This window comes from Micrasema longulum, unplaced genomic scaffold, assembly GCF_059751315.1.
Source record: "Micrasema longulum isolate JH-2025_06_02 unplaced genomic scaffold, ASM5975131v1 h1tg002229l, whole genome shotgun sequence".
In the NCBI taxonomy this organism is placed as follows: domain Eukaryota; kingdom Metazoa; phylum Arthropoda; class Insecta; order Trichoptera; family Brachycentridae; genus Micrasema; species Micrasema longulum.
The window spans coordinates 72817-88907 of NW_028279389.1; positions in this window are offsets into that span (position 1 = coordinate 72817).

Genomic DNA, 16091 nt, shown 5'->3' on the forward strand with positions numbered 1-16091 from the left:
AAACACGGTGTATACATATACACGCGCTTCTGTCCAACATTACCTACAAGTCCCCTACACCAAAAAAGGGATGAACAGGGATTGTATAAAGATAATAAATTTTGATATGAAAAATAAATTATTGCATCTTAGCCACAAAGCCGCCAATGAAAATGAAATATCGCACTCGGAACAGTAAATTGTAAGGATTTAACTTTTTTTAAATAGTGTTTTAAGTGGCCGTGGTGTAATGGTCAGCGCGTTAGCCTGCCATGTAAGAGGTCTCGGGTTCGCTACTCAACATAGTTGATATGAAATATTTATTTAAAAAGGGTGTTTTCACACTAGAATATTTCATAGTCCCTGGACTGGTAACTAAAGCGTAATCATAACTAAAGCGTGATCATCTTACGTTCATTTAACAAAACTGATCAAGATACGCTGCGATTGGTTTACCAATGCAGTGCCCTATGCACCATTAGGTGCGGAAAGAGAATGATGATGATGTTTCAAGTGTCCTAAGGATTGCTCGTTTCTGGTCGGCATAATAAAAACAGTTCTGTGTGTAAAATAAGTCTCGCAAGTGGAAGTTCGTGAGACTTGATAGACTGGCGATTTCTCCGCCTCTTGATTCAGTGGTTATTGCGTTTGTCATGCAAGATCCCTCGAGTTCGATTCAGGTAAAAGTTGAAATAATATATTGTAAGGAAAGAGTTTTTACACTGCGGTAATTTCATGGTCTCTAGACTGGTACCTGAAGCGTGAGAATGATGATATAAAAATATTAAAAAACACTGCGATCATAGTGCAAATACAGTGCCCTATACACCGTTTAGTTTGACTTTATAAAAGTAAACATACCGTCGTTATCGTAAAACAACGATAGATGCGCGAAAAATGCGAAATTTACTTTCTTTAATATGTGACATTGAAAAGGTTGTTCAATGGCTTTATATTCCAGATTGAAAAAAAATGTAAATCACTACCCAATTATCAAATGACATACTTTTGTACTTACTAAGTTATGACATAAAGTGTCAAAAAAAACCCACTCTTGTTTCAAGTTGAAGAAAATCACAAGCGTCGTTGTTCTTTGAATTATTTTATTTTAATTTATTTATTATGGTTCACAAACAATAAACAATACATATGACATTGGTATAAAAATCACAATTTGTTATGTTTAGATATTGTTTATCAATTATATGTGAACACAGCATAAATGAAGAAAGAAAAGTTAACGATCGATTCTTTTTTAAATTGGCTAGCTTAATTTAATTATATATAAAAGTAGTTATAATATATACATAAACATATATATATTTATTTATATACAATTATAATATAATAATAAAGTTATTTATTATCATTATAACACATACACAAAATTATATTTATACAAAGTTGCTTTGACTGCCTAACTAGGGTTATTTACCCCGTTCTAAGACAGTCAAAAATATAAAAGAACAGTAATCAATATATAGAAACAGTTATAAAGATAGAGGACAAAGTGAAAAACAAAGTAAAAAATGTAGTAAAAACGTAGTAAAAATGTAGTAAAAAAATAGTATAATTGTAGTAAAAACATAGTAAAAATGTAGTAGAAACATAAATTTTGTAAAAAAAGAAGCAAAAACATAATAAAGACAAAGTAATAAATGTAGTGAAAACATAGTAAAAACCATTAAAAATATATAAATATGTCTACAAAAATATTTTAAATTTCAGTAAAATGCGAAATAAAAACAGAATACAAAGTAAGAAACATATTTAAAGTCATAGTAAGAAAATAAATTTTATGGGTATAGAAAAAAGCATATTTAAAAAAAAAAAAACACCAAAATACCGAGTTATAAAAGTTATTCCGATAAAGTATTACCTACAGGTTATTACAAAATATTTTACCTAACTAACATAAGTAACTATTTATTTTTATTTTTATTTTATTTATTTATTCACACTCTTTATCAAAATACAATTCCATATTCACTTTGCCCAGCTAACAAGGGTACATACCCCGTTCCAAGCTAGGCAATTACATTTTAATATATTATAATACTTAACAAATTAATATAGAACACAGACAAACAAAATTAAACTTATTCGGATACATATTTTGATTCATATACATACAGACATACACATATATACACACATGCATATGTAAATATACACATATATACACATGTACATACACACACACGTACATACGCCCATGCGCATACACGTACATACATTTATAAAAACATAGACAATTTATGTATGTATAAATATATATTTTTTAAATTATTCCTTATTTTTTTATATTTTATTTTTGACATCCAGTAAGGTTCTCCAATCCGTGGCATGCATCAACTTTTCTGACTCCCTACGACCAATGTCATGAAAGAGCGAGGTCAACACCTTCCGTAACTTGACAACACTCCCGTCTTTCCACGATTCTGGCAAAAGGTTATGGACCTTTTTGCCTACGTTATAGTGTTGTCTCGATGCCAGAACAGTGTTGACCCCTTCACTTAGTATCAGATCCCTATTAGAGTATCTTGTATTATGGTTGTGGTTGACGCTTGGGTAAATGTCTCTCTTTATGTGTGTAACCACTACCGTTCTCAATATATACTGTTGAATAATATTCAGTACTCTGAATTCTTTGAAGAGCAAGTCACTTGGATAGCGAAATGTTTTTTTTAAGATGACTCGGATTAAAGATTTCTGTGCAATTGCTACAGGTTCAAGGGCGGTTTTTGTGCTTTTTGTGATTTGATTTTATAAATTGCGTTACAGTTTTCCTATAATTATTTAATGTATCGTTAAAGATATCAATATAAGCATTACTTTCTACATTATTATAAAATCTTAACATACGTGATAATACATTAAAGGGCGCTATATTATATCATGACGATTTGTAATAATTAAATGGCGAAAATACACAGCATCTAAAGTGGTCTTTTTGTCGGCATCGTGGTGTAGCGATCAGCGCGTTTGCCCGCCATGCAAGAGGTCTCGGGATCGGTTTCCGACGTGGTTGACATGAAAATGTATTTAAAAGGGTGTTTTTACACTAGAATATTTCTTAATTATTAGTTATTTTCTACTTGTACTTTAAAACATTAAAAAATCTCCATCTAAGAACAGGCTGAGCCATGTAAGATGGAGACTATCCTAACCGGAGAACGCTCCGGTTTTTATTTTCTAATCCACTCGTTTTATATAGATTCCTTGGTATTAAATATGTTTACTTATTTATACAATTAATTTATAAAATAAAGCGTATGACTGATCATCTTACCTCCATGTAACAAAAATGATCAAGATACACCGCGATTGGTGTACTATTACAGTGCCCTATGCATCATTTGGTGCGAAAAGGGAATGATGATGATGATAAAAGTGTTTACTTAAACCAGACAACGAAAAGTCACAGCCGTGTAAATTTAAGTTATTATTATTTATAATTTGTTTATTTTATTTTATTTAGTTATTTCGCTGTTAAAAACGTTTTCATCTCTGTTGTGATATCTTGAAAACAAAAATTACATGAAATATACGTCGTTGGTTTGGACCAACCCTGAGAGTCATAAATTTAAATTTTCGCCATGTTTTACACGGCTTTTTATTTCAGGGTGTTTTATTTGACTTTAATGCCGCCGTCAGCCGCCAGCATACCAACCAACCAACCGGAGGAGGCTTCACCCCGACTTGGCTCCAAAAACCAACCCTACGACCTCCCCACCCCCACCGCCAGCCATTAATTACGTACTTCTGCACACTTCGTAAATATTGCAAAGCGCTTTTGGTGTTTAAGATGATTTTTAATTAAATATATTTTTCTATACCTATAATGTTTTTGTATTACGTTTTTTAATGGTTTAGTCGGCCTCGTGGTGTAATGGTCAGCTCGTTTGCCTACCAAACAAGAGGTTATGGAGGTTGTTTGTTACTTACTAAACGTCGAGTTATGTCGACTGCCTAGTAGGTTCCACATAAATTGCTAAATATTTATCCGCGTTGATATCGTTCCGTAAAAATCGTTTCGTGAGAACGTTTTTTTATTTGACGCTCGTTTTGGATAAATCTTCAGACTAACATGGTATGTGTAATGCACAAATGGAGTAAAAGATTGTACTTGCAGTTTTATTTTCTTTTATTAATACAAACTATACAATATATACACTAAACTAAACTTAATAGAATAGAGAATGGAATTATTTAAAAATAACTCAAGGAATATAATTTGTAAAACGTTAAATAAAGCAGTTAAGAAAAAGTATGAAATCGTAACAATTAAAATTAAATCAAGTTTTTGTCTAAAGAACGTGTGTCACCGAACACAGCCAAAACGTTTCTCGTCCTGTCCATCGCTCGGACCTGGCGCGCGACGTCGCGTGTGACGTCTATAGTGTTGCCACAAGGTCTCGGGTTCAATTTCTGACATGGTTGATTTGAAATATTTATTTAAAAGGCTGTTTTCACACCAGAATATTTCATAGTCCCTGGACTGATTACCTGTAGCGAAAGACTGATCATCTTATCTTTATGAAACGAAAAAAATGATCAAGATGCGCTGCGATTGGTGTACCAATGCAGTGCCCTATGCGCCATTAGATGCGGAAAGGGAATGATGATGACGAATGGTTTAGTCATCTCTAAAGTTTAGAATAAATGTGGTAGCAGAATATATAATTAATTTTTATTTATATCCCTACAGAGATGAGGTAGAATTTTTTTAAATTCAGGATTATGGATATTTGAGCGTTTACAGGGCTTATGACCTGTCCTTATAAATAAAAATATATACCTACTCCCCCTTGGGAGAAAATCCAGATTTGTACAAGTACACGTACCAAAAATAATGTTATATAATTTATATTTGAAGCACTAAAATTGTGATTATTCGTTATAATAAAATATACATTAAACAACTTTGTTTTTAACCATTTAACATAATACAAAAAAAAAAAAACAATAATCTATATACAATGTTTTGAATATGTATGTCCAAATGTTTGCAGACAGGCTGGATTTGCTCCCTAGGGAGTTATTCAGATCTAAATTTGTTGCAACAGAAGGAAAACATTTTTGAGAAGAGAATATGGAAGTCGAGGCATTTACAGGGCTTTTGACCCGTCGTTTAAACATTAATTGTCTCCAATTTTCCGTAGGGCGGAAGTTTCTTATTGCGAACCTTCTCTTAGTTACAGGGATGCACTGATAGGAATACGTTTTTCAAATATAATAAAAAGGAGTTAAACGTATAAAGTTAGAAATCAAACACTGATTTGAGTCTACTGAACACTTTATTTTATTTTTACAAATATTAAAAATATAAAAACAAAAATTTCGTGACAATTATTTCGCCTTGTTAGGGCATTTTCAAACGAATGCCTTCGTTTGAAATTTGTTTGAAAATGACCTAACAAGCCGAAACAACTACACGAAATTTTTGTTATTATATTTTTAATATTTGTAAAAATAAAATAAAGTGTTCAGTAGACTCAAATCAGTGTGATTTCTAATATTATAAGTTTGAATATGGAATTCTACAAAATAAACACCAAATCAATCAATAAAAGAAGTAAATATTCGATTAGATAAGTTTTTTTATTTATGACAAAATACATCGTTTTACTTTGAATATCAAATTGCACATTACATTACATTATATATTTTATTTGTAGAAAAAGAAGAAAAAGATGTTCAAATATGGGCAGAATAGTAAATGTTACACAGTGTGTAAAGTGGCCACTTAAACCAGCCAATGACAGGTCATAAGCCCTGTAGATGCCTAGACTTCCATATTACCTTTTCTAAAATGTTCTTCATCTCTGTTGTAATATGATTATATAAACGGCTTCCCAGGGAGTTGAATCAAGTCCTTGTCTACAAAAATTTGGACAAACTCAAAATCTTGTTGATACTTTATATACTTCCAGAAATCAGCTTACAGAATTGTTTCCCAAAAAAAAATTAACGACGAGATTCGAGGGTGTTGTTATCCAGCATCCCTGCTAAAAATAATGATGGATATAGGAATGGATATTAAATACTTTCGTTAAGATTTATTTTTTAATTTTTTAATACGCCCAATAGGCATTTTTAAGGACATATTAATACATAGAAAATTATTAAAAAGGAAAGTAAAAATACACAGTGGTATTTAGTACGGGTAGGCTTGGTGGGAGTGGAAGCGGGAGAGAGGTGTTTATAATTTAATTTGATTAAAGAAGACAACTTATTATCAAAGAAATCAAGACTGGCATGTTTGTAGGCAGACCCAAGAATTCTGGGCATAGGGGAATGAAAACCATAGTTAGTTCTATGGTTATCGATATGAAAGAGGAAGTTTTGACTGAGGTTTCTAGTTGGGATATTTAATTTTTAAGATAAGAGTATCGCAAAATATGTTCCATAGAGATATCGCAAAATAAATGTTCCATAGAGGTTTGTAAACAAGTATGGCCAAAGAACACTTCATAGTACAATTACTAAAATTTTTGATAAGATTTCTAAGATGATTTTATAAGAGAATGTTGACAAATCTTTTAAGAAAACAATAACTAAATGGTTAATGTGTAATAAAGCTTTATATTGATTATTATTTAATGCCATCTATTTTAATTTTTATAAATAAATTTTGTGTGAAAATTAGGTATGATTTTAGTTCTTAATAATGTTTATCTTTTTAAATTTATTTATATTTTCTGTTCATGTTTTTACCTTCTTTAAAGAAAATACATATATAAAAATATATATTAAATAGAAATTAATATTCTGTTTATATTGTATTAGAATATTATGTACATTGCTGCTTTAAACCTTTAAACTGTATTTTTAAAAAAAAATTGTATCTTATTGGTTAATCTAATTTTTTATTCACAATATCTCATTTAATTTTTCTCTCTTTCACAGCTTCTTTTTAAATGTCAACTTTACTTGAAATACTGTTCTATCTTTTATTTCTTTATATTATCTTTTAAAAATTGTATTTTGCTTTAATACTCAGGTTTTATATAACTTTTATATATGTAAAAGACTTATGGGCGTGAAAATTAATAAAATATGTCAACGCTTGAAAAGCATCGATTTTAATTCCAATAAGGATACATGTTATTAATCTACATTCTTTCCATGTTTGTTTCCATTATAATTAACAAATTTAAATTAATGTCCTGTAGGTACCACAATCCACAATGGAGCTGCTTATCAGAGATCAGGCTGTAATGAACAAAGAGATTTGTGGTCATCATTTAACACATGTCAACATGTTTGAACGTTGGTACCAGAGAGAGTATTGTGTTTGTCGCATCTATAATGCATTCGCTCTGGGAGATATGTCGGAATATTGTATGGGGGGCCCAACATCCATTTGGCAAAGAGAAATATAAAATTATATGTAGTTATATGACATCTTCTGCGCCATATGTCGCCCTGATACATTTTACAATTAATACAAGCAGAAATAATCATTTAAATTTATTTAAATGTCCGTCGTTTCTGTGTCCGGGAGGTTAAATAATGCGGTAAGGTTACGCATGTGAAATAGGTTGTTCGCCTTGTGGTTTAATAGTCAGCACGTTTGCCTACCATGCAAGAGGTCTCGAGTTCAATTCCTGACATGGTTAACATGACATATTTGTTTAAAAATGTGATTTTACAGAATTTTCAACCACGATCCGCAAAGCTGTTTTAAAATTGTAAATTAAATTATTTTTATTAATTATGAATTCGTCGGCCTCGTGGGGTACTAGTCAGCGCGTTTGCCTACCATGCGAGATGTCTCATTCTCACTCAATTCCCGATATGATTGACGTAAAATATTTATTTTAAAAGGTGCTTTTACACTAGAATACTTCATAGTTCCTGGACTGGCACCTAAAGCGAAAGACTGATCAACTTACTTCCATGTAATAAAAAAATATCAAAATACGCTACGATTGGTGTACCAATATAGTGCCCTATGCACCATTAGGCGCGAAAAGGAAATGATGATGAATTTAAAAAAAAAAACCTATTTTTGTTATAACCTTTGCAATTGCTCGGCGGTCTCCGTAGTATAGTGGTTAAGACGCTTGACTCACGAACGGAAGACAAAAAAAAAACAATGTGATTTGTAATGTAATTGGGCCTTCTGGCCTGTAGTGATGCAAAATAATAATAATTATTCATAAAATTAAATTTATGTCAATAATTTATTTTTAAAAAGTTTTGGGTTGATTAAATTATTATCACTATCCCTCTTTCGCACGCTGTTTAAAAAAATATTTAAAATAAACATTACACGTTCCTGCCAGGAATCGAACCCAGGACCTCAAGAACGCTAGGTGAAAGTGTCAACCACAACACAACGAAAGGGGGCTTGTATCCACTTGATTTTCTTAGTCAGAATGTTTATCTGAGTGCAGCCATCGAGTCGAAAGCAGAATTGTATAGAAACAGAAAAGATTATACAATACGATGATCTTTAATATTAGTAATTTTTAAAAAACACAGAATCTTAGAAAAAAATTACCAAGGCCAGCCATCATGAACATGAACACAATACCAGAAAATAGGTCAAATTCAGACTCCCATTTAAAAAAGGGGAAGTCACAAAATTAAATTTTATTTATATAAGGCAGTTAAAAATATTTTGGTATGGGAAAAAACAATTTTGAAGGATTTTTTTTTTATAATTCAGAAATAAGGTTAAAAAATATGTGATAAACAACCGATAAATAAAAAAGATGTGTCTAAATATGTTGCAACAGAGAGGGAAAACATTTTTGAAAAGGGAATATGGAAGTCTAGGCATTTACAGGGCTTATGACTTATCAATGGCTGGTTTACAAATGTTTGCAGACTGGTTGTAATCTGCAAACATTTGGACATCCTCAGAATATTGTTGAAATATATGTGCATTTTTATTATGAGAGCACACATGAGAATATGTTTATGTGTGCCCTATTTTATGATTGAAAATTAAATTTTTTTAAAAAGTAATAATTGTACATGTAAAAATTGGAAGGTCTTTTCCTCATTGGTTTATTAAAAATATTTTTTTTATTTAAAATTTTATTCAGTACTAAAACAGTATTAAAACAATCATCACCATCATTCCACTTTTGTTACACGAAGGTAAGATGGTCAGTCTTACGCTTCAGGTGCCAGTCCAGGAACTATGAAATATTCTAGTATAACAACACCCTTTTAAATAAATATTTCATTTCAACCACGTCGGAAATCGAACCCGAGACCTTTTGCATGGTAAGCAAACGCGCTGACCACTACGACTTCATCACGTTATACACTACATTATAATAATACTGGTTATAAAATTAAAATTATTTGAGTACAAATCATAATCAGATAGTGATCTCGATTTTAATTCAACTGTCACTCTGATTTCCAGTGCAGCCTGTTATAATGAGAGATCTCTGATAATATTCAATTGAGTGTCAAATTATTTTATGGGTCTTAATCATTTTGCATTGTGGACCATCTGTTCAAATATTTAGCGTCAATAAAAATCAATCTGAAGTATCATGCAGCTTCAAACTAAATATTTAATTCCCACCAAAATGATTTGACTTAGAAGCGGGTCGTTAGTAGTTTGATTATAATTTTAAACTTTTATCATTGACATTAGAAATATTTTGTTTATTAAGGCTAAATAAATTACCTAAATATGCTTTTAATCTAATTTATCGCACCGAGAGTGTTTAATATTTTGAAAGAACATATTAAGCTCAATAGGACAAAAATTATTTTCAAGAAAGGAGTTAAGCTAGGGTTTCCTAGGACAGCGGTGCCCGTATTTAACGGCCGTAGTGAACGGTGATGCTGTGGACAGCCGTCGTAAAGGTGACTAGAGTGTGGTTTTCTAGAAAAACGGTGTTATCAACACCATTTAACACCGTTTTCCTAGGAAACCACTCTCTAATCACCTTTACGACGGCTGTCCACTGCATCACCGTTCACTACGGCCGTTAAAATACGGGCACCGCTGTCCTAGGAAACCCTAGCTTTAAGGACTGGATTTTCCTTAGTAAGAGGGATTTGAGTAGGAAACTCCTTGATGATTTTCTAAATGCTTGAGTTTACTGTTAACTATATTAATGTGCCATATATATGTTTTTAAAAACATTTTTTATAATTCTTTTTTATGTTTCTAATCCTATATTTGTGGTGATATACTCATGTGTCTGTGTCATATAATTGCTCGTCCCATCTCAACACAGGACTTTAAGTCCCATGAAGTTTGGACTTATTGTCTCAAAAAATGTACAATAACCTCATGTATGTAAATAAATAAATGAATAAATAAACAAGAAACAAAAACATATTAAAAACGCGTATCTCGCTCAAGCCCTAGTTTTACCAGATCTGGTATTTTTAATACAATTTTGCTAAAAGCTCGTGCAAAACAAAATATGCGGAGACGATTAGCGAATGCGTGAGTTTACAAGATAAAAAGGTCGTCCACTAGATACGATCTCGCCAAATCTTTTGGCTCTAGTATTAAAAAAAATGTACGTATTATTGCTTTATTTTGAATCTTGAAATAGGACACAAATAAACATATTCTTATGTGTGCTCTAAAAATTACATTGTACAGTTAAACTTAAAGTATCCGAGTGCCAGACGTTATCACGTAAAAGCTTACTTAAACATGTCTAGCAAAGGTAAGTAATTGCGTTGACGAAGAAACGCTGTATTTATATTTATTTATTTGTTAAATATGCGTCCTAAGCCAATTACAACAGTTACATGAAGAAACATAAATAAAAGAAACTGAACACAAATAAAAGTCAACTATGTGGCAAAGACAAACCAGAGCATTAAAACAATGGAATCCAATATATTCGTAAACACGATAAATATACATGTTATTGTATGTATTTTATCTATAAACTCAAATATATAAAATTGAATTTTGTGACTTCGCTGTTATTCTAAATGGGAGTCATTTTTTTTTCATTATCTCTGGTATTATAATAATGTTCTAGTTAGCTATGATCACAATGTTTTATTATATTTCATTCGTATCAAATAATACTACTTGAACATATTTCTTAAGAATCATACTAGAAGTACATATTATAAAAATTATATTTTCCGACATAAACTTATTTTCCACTGCACTTTTACAAGCGTTAAATAATAATAGTTATTCATAAAATTAAATATACTTCAAAAATTTATTTTACAAAAGTTTTGGGTTGATTAAATTATTTTCACTATCCCTCTTCTACACGCAGTTCAAAAAATATTAAAAATAAACATTTCACGTCCCTGCCAGGAATCGAAACCAAGACCTCAAGAATACTAGGCGAAAGAGTCAACCACAACACAACGAGGGGGACTTGAATCCACTTGATTTTCTTAGTCAGAATTTTTATCTGAGTGTAGCCATCGAGTCGAAAGCAGAATTGTATTGATACAGAGAAGATTATTCAATACGATGATCTTTAATATTATTAATTTTTCAAAAAACACAGAATATTGTACAAAATTGATCAAGGCCAGTCAACATGAGCATGAACACAATACCAGAGAATATGAAAAATTCAGACTCCCATTTAGAAAAAAGGGAAAGTCACAAAATTAAATTTTATTTATATAAGGGAGTAAAAAAATATTTTGGTATGGGAAAAAACAATTTGGAAGATTTAAAAAAAATAAATTTAGATAGAAGGTTAAGAAATATGGGTTAAACAACTGATAAATAAAAAAATATGTCTCTAAATCTGTTGCATCAGAGAAGAAAAACATTTTAGAAAAAGGAATACGGAAGTCTAGGTATTTACAGGCATAACTTCCGACTTCCGTTTTCCGACATAACCTTATTTTCCACTGCATTTTTACAAGCGTCCGTGTAAAAAATATTATTTAAAGGGGAGAATGTATTTAATCCCATCATAAATGTACAAATACGATTCTTTTGGACTATCCAATAAGGACAGAAGCTTTACCATGACACAATGGGAAAAATCAAATCTTCATTTGATTTGATGTCTTATTTGTACATTTACAAAATTGGTGGAATTATTCTGGATTTATTGGAATTAGATAAAAGTTTATCTTGTTATTTCATATTATTTATTGTAAATTTGTCATGAAATATAAAACAAATATTTTTTTCTCATACATATAGAAATAAAAGACGAGCGATACTTAAGGGCACAAATTTGTAATATCGTTTATATAGTTTCTCTTGAATTTTATTAACATAAAATCTGTTTAGAATGACGGCAGTTACTTCGATTTAATAAAGCGATTCATAACTAATTATTTTTTTGCTTATGAATTGTTAATTACATGGAATTATAATATACCAGAACGCACGTAGAACCGAGTTTGAATACAACGCACTGTTTCCAAAAGTTCCCCCACTACCCAACATCCCGTATGCGCGCAAGCGTGGAATGGCTCTGTAATGTTGCCAGACCGTGAACAATATACACAAATATAAGATTATTTTTTCTTATGTTATGTTATATTATAGAACAAAAAATATTTTACTGACTATACTAAAAGAAATCCGGTACTTGTATTACGTAAACGTACAAAAATAATTAAATAATAATTAAGTAATTAAGTAAATTAATACCGTTTAATATTACACTAAGGCTTATTAATAAAAAGCCGGGTAAAAAATCGACTACCCTGGCAATACTAACAAAATATTTACGTAATTTTATTAAACAATCTGACAAGATTGTAAAATAATCGAATTCTTAAATAATATTACTTGTGAATTCGCTTCTTACGCATGGAATGTGGTCCTACCGTATTACCTTTTAATCCCAGCAGTACTTTGACACTTGCAAACGACACAAAACGGCATAGTTAAATTCAAATCGGCAGTTGCGTACTAAGCAACGTCTATAGAGTACCTTATGGCCAAAAACTTAAAACTACTTCAATTCATTCATTCAATTTGCTGCGCGTATGCGGTTCCTAGACTATTCTAAATCTATGGTTGAACATTATTTTTCCTATTACTTACCTCTGTGCCTTTTTCCTTTTTTTATTCCAGTAAAATGCCTATATAGTTCAGAGCCAATTCTACTATATAAAACGAAATAATCAATTATTTAAATTGTGTAGGAATTCTTTTTGTTTATTAAAAAAAAACGAAAAGAACTTTAATTGACTCTTTTGTAAAGTTGCCACATTTATGGTGCGTTTTTTCTTTCCATTTTTGACTTTTCTGAAAGAATTTGGAACCTTATTGACGTAATTAAACACGGTATACGAATGAATTTCATTAAAAGTCAATTTAACAGACAGTCAGAAACAAAATCCATCTTGCAATACTAAAATGTTTCCGATTTTACTTATTGTTAGAGACGTGGTACCATGTATCTACTGTTTTAAATTTGCGACCAGCTAGATGAATAATAAACTTATTTATTTGGCTAAATTCAATGTGTGGGAAGTTAAAAATTGTAATAAAAAACACGCGTAATCATAAATAATGCATTAAGTCGTCGGAAAATAAATAAATCGTTATTAATGTTATGCAGAAACATTTATTATAAGAAAAAATATGTTAATGATTAATATACTAATGTCACACCCATATACCCGTTTTTTTTAAATTTATTACACGAGTGATGACATCTCAAACCTACGGGTATTTTGTGATGTTGTTAATTAATTAATTAGGAATTAATCATGTTTCCTGCACTTCAAAAAAATATTTGAATGAAAGCGAGATAATTAATTAATATTTTAAAGCACCTGTTGAATGTGTTTAAAAAACGTAAATTGTGTTTATTTTTTATATTCAAAGCATTGACATAGTCAAAAACATTCATCTGTCCGAATTTTTGTAGACATAAACTGGATTCAACCCCCTTGGGATTAATATTGATATATTACAACAGGGATGAAAAGCATTTTATAGAAGGAAATACAAAGAAGAAGTTTTAAAATTAAAAAGTATTTTCTTGCGTATGTTTGTGAAATAATTCGGTCAGAATCTCACCCGCACTAATAAAGGTCTTAGCTCTTTAACTTCACAAAGATCAACATTGAAACCCTCCCCACTTACCCGGATCCGTTTTAAAGATCTTGTGGCCTCTTTTCAGATTCGCACATTGCAAAAACAATTTTTTTAGCTGTAATAAACGATATTTTTTTAATTCTTTCTTCTAAAAAATTGGGGCTAACTTTTTTCAATGCAAATTACAATGATCAACAAACGGAAGAATTTAAAGAATAAAGTCGATCAAACATAAGCAGAACGATGAATGATACACAGTGTGTAAAGTGACCATTTTAACCAGCCAATGACAGATCATAATCCCTGTAAATGCCTTCACTACATTCCTTAATGTTCGTTATCTCTGTTGTAATATATGAGCATTAACTTTGTGGTCAAACAATGAAAATAAATTATAGTAAATATTTTAGTATAAACACTTACCGACTTTTCTACCGGTTTCGAGACGTACCCGTCTCTTCGTCAGGGCACTAATTACTCTAACATATACACCAACAATTGTCTCACAAGATTTGACCTTTGTTTTTTTTTATAATAAGTCCATGTCGGTGTTAGCTTCTAATAGCATGTATCCTATAAGGATGTTGGTTTTGTATTATTATATTCCACTACTTTGGGAAGGTGTATAAAAAGTTAGATTTTCATGTTAGTATAGTTAGTGTCCTGACGAAGAGACGGGTATGTCTCGAAATATGGATAAGTCGATAAGTAGTTATATATAAACACTTACTAACAATTATTAAGATGTGTTTATTACACCGTGTAATTCCACACACTTTCATTATTTCTCATATTTTATTTATTTATTTATTATATATATATATACGGCCTAAGCCAATTACAACAGTTACATGAAGAAACATAAATGCAAGAAACTGAACAAAAAGAACATAAAACTATTTAGCAAAGACAAACAAGGGCAAAACAATAATAGTATACACTATATTAAAAAAAACGAACGACCAAAAACTTTGAACTAAACCATGCCAATCCAACATCATCCCACACTGTTTAATCGCGAAGAGATCTACGAAAAGCCGGAAGATCTATCCAAAAAATTCCAAGTCGTGTGATGAATTGACTAATCTACACATTCTGGACATTGGGGCATAAAAACCAAAGTTGCTCTTAGAAGATTTTATAAATAGCAGATTTTGACTTCTGGTGACACGGTTGGGAACATAAAAAGAAATTGATTGCAACAGAGATGGGACATCACTTAAAGCATTAAGTATTTTGAAAATGCATATAAGGTCCATCTCAGTTCTACGTCTCTCCAATGAAGACAGATTAAGAGATTGCTCTATTTCAAAATAAGATTAATTACCCCTTTGTAATCCGAGCAACCATGCCACTCTTCTTAGAAAACGGTGTTGGACAGACTCGATATGGTCAATATGAGTCCTGTAGAATGGAGACCAAATAGGAGAAGCGTATTCTAGATGGGGTAATAACAGTTATAACAACTGTTCATAAAAAAAAACAAAACAGTTACTGGGCCTTACTCATAAATTTGGTATAAAATTACGCCTAGGCATAGTGGTAAAATACGGATGGGAATATCATCCTTATAACAGTGGTTTAATTAGCATGGTTTTCCATCCTTATTTTACCACTATGCCTAACTTCATACCAGGTTTATAAGTAAGGCCCATAATTACAAAAAAACTTAAGTCCTAAACATGCAGCTATACTCGTATAAGAAATTTTCAAGGTTTTATTCCAAAATCACGTAATATTTTAACAGGCGAAATATTAGGGATTAAATTGTTTAAAAAAATATAGCATGCAGAGTAAGAGAGTGTGAACAATTTAATTAATTACCCTTTAATTACACTAAAAAAATTATAAATCTCTTCAATAAAACATTTGCTTAAAATTCATAAAATCATCGAATTTGATTTTTTTTGCAGTCAATGTTTGCAATAGCCTGTATTTTTCATCAACATATTCCGATTATCAAAGTCAATGTACGACCATTCTTAATCAAGGCTGTAACAATGTTTATACATACTTTGTCAAAATTAACACACAGGTACCCGAGTAATAATGCGTCAACCTATAGAGAAGCCCTATCTCTATGTTTCATAGAACGCAAGCGATGGTGGTTAGCAACAAA